The sequence below is a fragment of the Melanotaenia boesemani genome, chromosome 17 (assembly GCF_017639745.1).
Source record: "Melanotaenia boesemani isolate fMelBoe1 chromosome 17, fMelBoe1.pri, whole genome shotgun sequence".
Classification (NCBI taxonomy): Eukaryota; Metazoa; Chordata; class Actinopteri; order Atheriniformes; family Melanotaeniidae; genus Melanotaenia; species Melanotaenia boesemani.
In genome coordinates, this window is record NC_055698.1 from 11251987 (window position 1) to 11258441 (window position 6455).

Sequence of the window (6455 nt, forward strand, 5' to 3'; positions counted from 1 at the left end):
GACGCGTTTCTCCAAAGTGACTTACAGTGGTTAGGCAATAGCATTAAGGGTCTTGCCTAAGGACCCAACCGGGAAGTGTTAATAATTTCCCCTTGGGGAATCAAACTCTGTTCTCCCGCATGAGAGACGGATGCTCTTCCAACTTAACTATCCATTTGAAAGATAAAATAAAATATCTGTTATGTCTTCTTTAAAAAAAAAAAATCTGCCTATAAGAGGGTACATTCACCATAAATATGGTCCCATGGTAACTGTTGTAGACTGTATAATCAACACATGCATTTCATGGTAACTTTTAAACATTATATTTTGTATTAACTAAAGCAAACACTAACTGGTTGTCATATATTTTCAGAAATAAATAAAAAGTAGTTATTTCTTAAAACTACCAACTTAAACTGACAGAGCTGAAGCAGTCTGATGTATTATAGCATCTTTTAACATTAGTAACTCTTCATCACCCAAAGAGGTCATCCTAAAGGCCAACCTTCCTATGAAAAACCATAATGACTACAAACGAAATCGTACTGAATTTACAAATGTGCTCTGAATGAAAATGATTATATTTGTGCTGCTGTAAAGTAAGAACTGAACATTAAAAAAATGTCAGATATTTAATTGTCTTAGTTACAATAATTAGATATTACATTTTCACATTATATAACTGTGTTATTTAAGAGGATTTATTTTAAATTGTGTATCACATGTCCCAAACTTGAAGACCTGCCTAAAAAGTGGAAAAAGCTGTGTAAACACATTATTACATGCTACATTTTATGCAGCACAGTATGTATCCTACTGAAGCTATAAGGGGTAAAGATGCAAAGAGGGGGTCAGATATATTTAACAAGAGTGGGTCTGACAGAGAAAGGTCATTGCAAGCATTCCTCAGGTCAGTCATAAAGTCACTTCCTTCTTTGCAAAATGCTGCTAAAGCCTGGTTTTAATGTCTTTTTTTTGTTTCTTTGTTTGTTTAAGTAAGTTTGATAGTGAAAAAAAGGAAAATAGGCATCAGACTGTTGATTCTGCATCACTAAAAAAAAGGGAATAAAGGTATGACACTCAGAGTCAACAACAAGGTTAACAGAGGTGTTACGCTTACTCTACTTATGCTTTTACTTAACCAAAATCTGCTCTATCAGAGCTTCTGAAAGACAGATCACATTTGCTGTTTTTTGCACTAGCTATCCCAGTGCATATTTTCAAACTGCATATAAATCACTGAAAATGAGAGTGACGTCAGTAGCAGAGTCTAGATGAGTGTTTTGTCTGCCAGAAGCATGTGTTCATGGACTACCTAAGCAGCTTCACCAGAGGTTCATCAACTGTTGCCTCCCATCCACCTCCATACCTCACAAACAGAGCTGTGAGTTAAACAAAGGTACAACACTGCCTTTGCTTCAAATGCTACATGAAAAAGTGTATTAAAAGATGGCTTCACATGGTTCCCATGCTGAGGTATTCCAGTTAGTTGGCATTGGATGTTTCTGATTCTTTTCATGAATGCATTTCAGCAGTGATAAATGGGACCTAATATTCATGTATAGAATAAAAGAAACTAAGTAAATGTGGTAAGTAGAGGAGCACACATGGTGCTACCAGACTGTTTAATTTAAATTAGAAATCGTTCAGTCTGTACTCCAGTTTGTGCAAACAGAGTCTCTGCACTGGATGATGTTTGATTCATGACCTAACATCTGACTGTTGGCCTCATTGTAGAAATGAAATGGATCTGTTTGACATGTCTTTAAAAAACACATCAGCTATACACACACTTGTCAGTTTCTTTATTTCTAGAATGATTTTATTATTCCTGCAACATACTTGCACTTTTCTATGAGCACATGCCCTATGTGCTCCATATTCTGACTTTTGACAATGCAAAATGTTATACAGTAACTTTCTACAGTAACACTGGCAACCTCTGTGCAAGGAAACTTGTAAACCCCAAAAATCCCAGAACAATATGCATTATACGACACGATCTGTGAAAAGTTAAATACCAAGTCACCTACACTAGTTATTACAGGCATTAGAGTGAAAGGTAAATCTGACATTTAAATAAAATCCACACAAAATGGATAAAAGATCTTTGTCAACAATAGTTGTTATTCCTGCAGAGATCCTGCTGTGAAAGCATCAGCACAAACACTGAAACTCTATCTGAACTTGAATCTTCAGACGTGCTTCAGGCTACATCTAAGCGTGCACTGCATGCCTGTTACAACAACTATGAGTGTATGAACGTAACTAAAACCCCAAAACCTTGGCATGCACTCTAAATATCCATTGACCTGTAGCAGTGGAAACTTTTAAACTAGAAAAAAGTAATATCCAAACCTGTTTGACACCTAAGAGAGAGGGAATGGGGCAAGTTTTTACTAGTCTTACCTCCTAGGCAACATCCAAGGACTTTACTTGTGATAGAGAAACAGGATGGCTAACTAACACCCCCCCCCCCCCCCCCCCCCCCCCACACACACACACACACACACACATCTGCTCAAGGCTACCTGGGCATCCCAGTGCTAGGGACACATTTGGTCCAATTGCAAAAAGTAATGATGGAAAGTGAGGCCAACTCTGATGACATGACCTAGTTGGCCCCGAGCCACTGCCATGCATGACAGACTTGGCCTTCAGTTAACAGATGACCTGCTGCTTTTTTTCCTGCTTTAATTTACATTTCTGATAGCTTAATGTTCATTGCACCACTGACCTGAATGAGCAAAGAATGAAGTAGTATCATAATTTACAGCAGGCCCATAGGACAGTCTAGAGTTGGGAGAAAAATGTGAGACTACAACTATCCATTGCATGGGCAGCCTTAAGCAGCTTAACTGTGCAACACTTAATGCACCTAATTCAAATATTAAAGGGTACATTCCCAAGGGTCTGAAGGGAGCAGAGTATATCTCTGCAGGGGAGAAATATATTCCTGAAGATTCTGCTGAATGGGAAGATTTCTAAAATGTGTAATGTGCCCAAGACATTTGGGTTTATACCCAAGACATTACTGCAGGTGAGAATAGGAAATGTCTAAAACAGAACTTTCAAAACACTGTGTGTGTATGTGAGACCGGAGGTGCACACACAGGATGCAAAATCCAGCAAACATGGGTTAGTAATGAGAAAAGCAGATGTGGCATTTGAGCTTCCTTCTCTGCATTTCTTTCCTCAAGTAAAGAAAATAGAGCTACATTTTGGTGTTTTAACTAAAATCCTTGCAGAGTTTTGCAAAACATAACCCTGAATGACATAAACACGTAGGAGATCCAGAAGAAACAGTGATGTTAGGAGGCTTTTCCATGCTACGGGGGTTGGACGCATGCCAGCAAGATTTACACTAACAACTCAGCTTGTTATAAGTCTGTCGAGGCCTGGTTTAGGTATGAAGGGAAACTTAGCATCACTTTTGCCAGCAGCTGTAGCAACAACTGTAAAATGGCTCAAAAGTTTCTTGCAAAAAAAAAAAAAAAAAAAAAAAAGCTACATCTAGCATGTGTCTTAGCCACTGAGGAGATAATGATCTCCACTGGGAGAGTGAGTTTATGTTACTTCAGTTATACTGAGCTCACAGTTGGTTTCTGGTATTTATTTGGTCATCTGTTGCTTCTTGATATGCTTATAACATTTCCCTGCATTAATCACTTTCAACTTTCTGGAGCAGAAACCTACACAAAAACTTTAATCATCAAGATTTAAACCACTTAGTACAGTTTTCAGTCCCATTATTGCCTAAATTGCAACATTTTCTTAATCCAAACAAAAAGTTGCTGAGCTCTTTATGCAGTTTATCAATCTTTAACACTTACCTTCAACTGTCTTCAATCCACAAACATGTGATTATATTAATCCCTTAAAATACAGAAAGCTGAGAAGAATTTTTTCCCAAAGTATTCCAATGTGGGTTTTGTCCTCCTGCTCTTTCTCTTTTTCTTGAGTCTCCCTCCACAGAGAAAGAAAAGAGAAAAGTTGCTCGAGGATTGTCTGTGTCCAACTTTCCCCTCCCCTCTTCCTCTCTGCTGCACAGTCCAACTCCCCAGCGTCTCTAACCCTCTCCTCGCCTGTTCTATGTGTGTAACTCGGTTTCTTATTACTTTTCCTCTCAGCCTCTATCTCTTTCTCCCATCCAATCTCTTTTCAACACCCCCTTTTCTCTTCCTCTATTCCTCCTTTCTTTTTTCCTTCTCTCAATGGGAGATTCCTGTATCAGACATGTGGTGACATCACCTTGTCCACAATGCAGGAAAATGAGCCTGGGGCATCTCTTTAATCTCTCTGGCAAGCTTTTCCAGGCCTCTACCCTCTCTTTACCCTCTACTCCCCTCCCATCTTTCCACATCCACCCCCCTTCTACTGTTCACCTCTCACTCTGTGATTCATGGCATACTGGAGGGGTAAAGAGACTTACTTCCATTCTGTCTAGGTTGAAGCACTGTATTAAGACAAGAAATACAGATTACGGTAGCCGGTTGGTGCATTATAGAGAAGAATTTCCTCCATTAAAATTAATGAACTTACTTATCTCATTTTCCTATGAGTGAAGGCCAGGTCAACAGCTCCCATATTGTGATATCACTGGGTTATTGCATCCAATCTATGAAGTGGCTTTGGTTGCTGCCCCTGACCATTCAGAAACAATCACCATAACAGCTGCATAAATTCCACTTTTATTGTCAGCAAATAAATAGTTCAGCAGGCAAATAAATATCACCTCACCATTTGATATGTGCATACTACTCTCACCTGAATGCATGAATATGAGTATTCACTTCTTCAAGATATTTATTTCCTGTTATCTGTTGAGGGGTCAACTTCTAACCAGCCATTATCTTTCACTTGTTTATTAGGTTTAAGGTCCCAAAAAGTTGTAGTAGCATCCATCCACTCAGTTTCATTGAGAACTTTTACAGCTGGCTTGTACAGCTGCAAAATTCTCAACCATGGTGAACATTTGGTCTTTCAGTCCACGTTAGTTAGACATCTGGAAAATTGTGTTTGTACCTCTGTCTCTCTTGGCAAAAAAAAGAGGCCGACATAATTCCCTTCTCCTCCTCAATTTGCATTAGGCCATGTTATATGATTAAATGAGTCAGTTAAATATAAATATTCTCATCACGTATGGTAATTCTTCTTTTGACATAGAGAAAGCCGGCATGTGGAAAGTTATCATTTTTATCTTAAATGTTAAGTCTTAATGACACACTATGTGACTTTCTGACCTTAAAACTCTGTGTTTCTGACTCAGTTGACACAGTAACATTTATTGTGTTGTTGCCACCCAGCAGCATCCCAAGGGTGAGAAATTGCATTTCACAACCTTTTCTTCCAGCACGCAGCATGATGTTACAGCTGTGGTTTGCTTTATGGATTAATCTATAGTTTAATTATTTTATCATTTTAAAAAACATTTATTTGAAGTATTGATGTTCTTGATTTATTTATATATATATATATGTATATGTACATATGTATGTATGTATATATATATATATATATATATATACATATATACACACACATATATATACATACATATGTACATATACATATAAATAAATCAAGAACATCACTACTTAAAATAAATGTTTTTTTTTAATGATAAAATAATTAAACTATAGATTAAAATGACTTTTTATTATTATGACTTAATGAATGGAATTTACATAAATATATATGTGTGTGTGTGTGTGTGTGTGTGTGTGTGTGTGTGTGTGTGTGTGTGTGTGTGTGTGTGTGTGTAAAAACAGTAATATGATAAATATAACAAAACATAATATGCAATGGCCTGCATTAACCAGGAAAACAGCAGCAGCATCATTCAGACATCTGATAGGCAACCATAATCATGTTACACAGAGGGAATAGACTGGCTGAGCTACGCTATTTTATTGCATAAAACTCTCAGAAATTAAAACAAATGACATGTTTTGTATCAGCAGAATGGCATTGTTATACTAAAAATGTATGAAATCCGATATTTTGACTGGCTGATATTGAATTGTCGATACTCCAGAGTATCTATCCTACTTTATACTGTATCACACATTAGCAACTGAATATAATGGCTGTGTTGGTGGCGTACCATGGCTAGTTAAGCACAGAAATGCAATAGGACATTACTGAAAGAAGACAGGAAAAGAAAGAGAGAAAATGACATAGCAAGAGATAAGACAAAAGTCAACATCAGACTGACTTTTACTGGCAGGAGAGAGTTCAGAGTATAGACAGGATGTAAGAAGCCTTATTATCTGTCGTTAAGGGGAGCATCATGAATAAAATATGACAAAGTTCCGTAATGCATCTTTAAGTTCGCTTATGGAGTTTGAGTTCAACTAATTTTAACTTGTTAAATTTTGGGGTGAACAAGCAAAGGTGGTGTGATTTGTTCCCATCTTTTTAGCAAATTCCTGTTCTGTCACTTGTTAAATAATGGGGTTTTAGATAAAAAT

The 6455-nt window shown here is 37.2% G+C and overlaps 1 protein-coding gene across 5 annotated transcripts in view; it reads right to left on the reverse strand.

Annotated features, from left to right (window-relative positions):
- Positions 1-4161, reverse strand: part of col16a1 (collagen, type XVI, alpha 1) — a 98402-nt gene extending 94241 nt beyond the window's left edge. For all 5 annotated transcript variants that reach the window (XM_042012238.1, XM_042012235.1, XM_042012236.1 and 2 more), the window contains exon 1: positions 3816-4161. The gene's annotated coding sequence lies outside the window, so the exon portion shown is untranslated. The remainder of the gene's footprint in view (positions 1-3815) is intronic.
- Positions 4162-6455: the final 2294 nt, after the last annotated feature.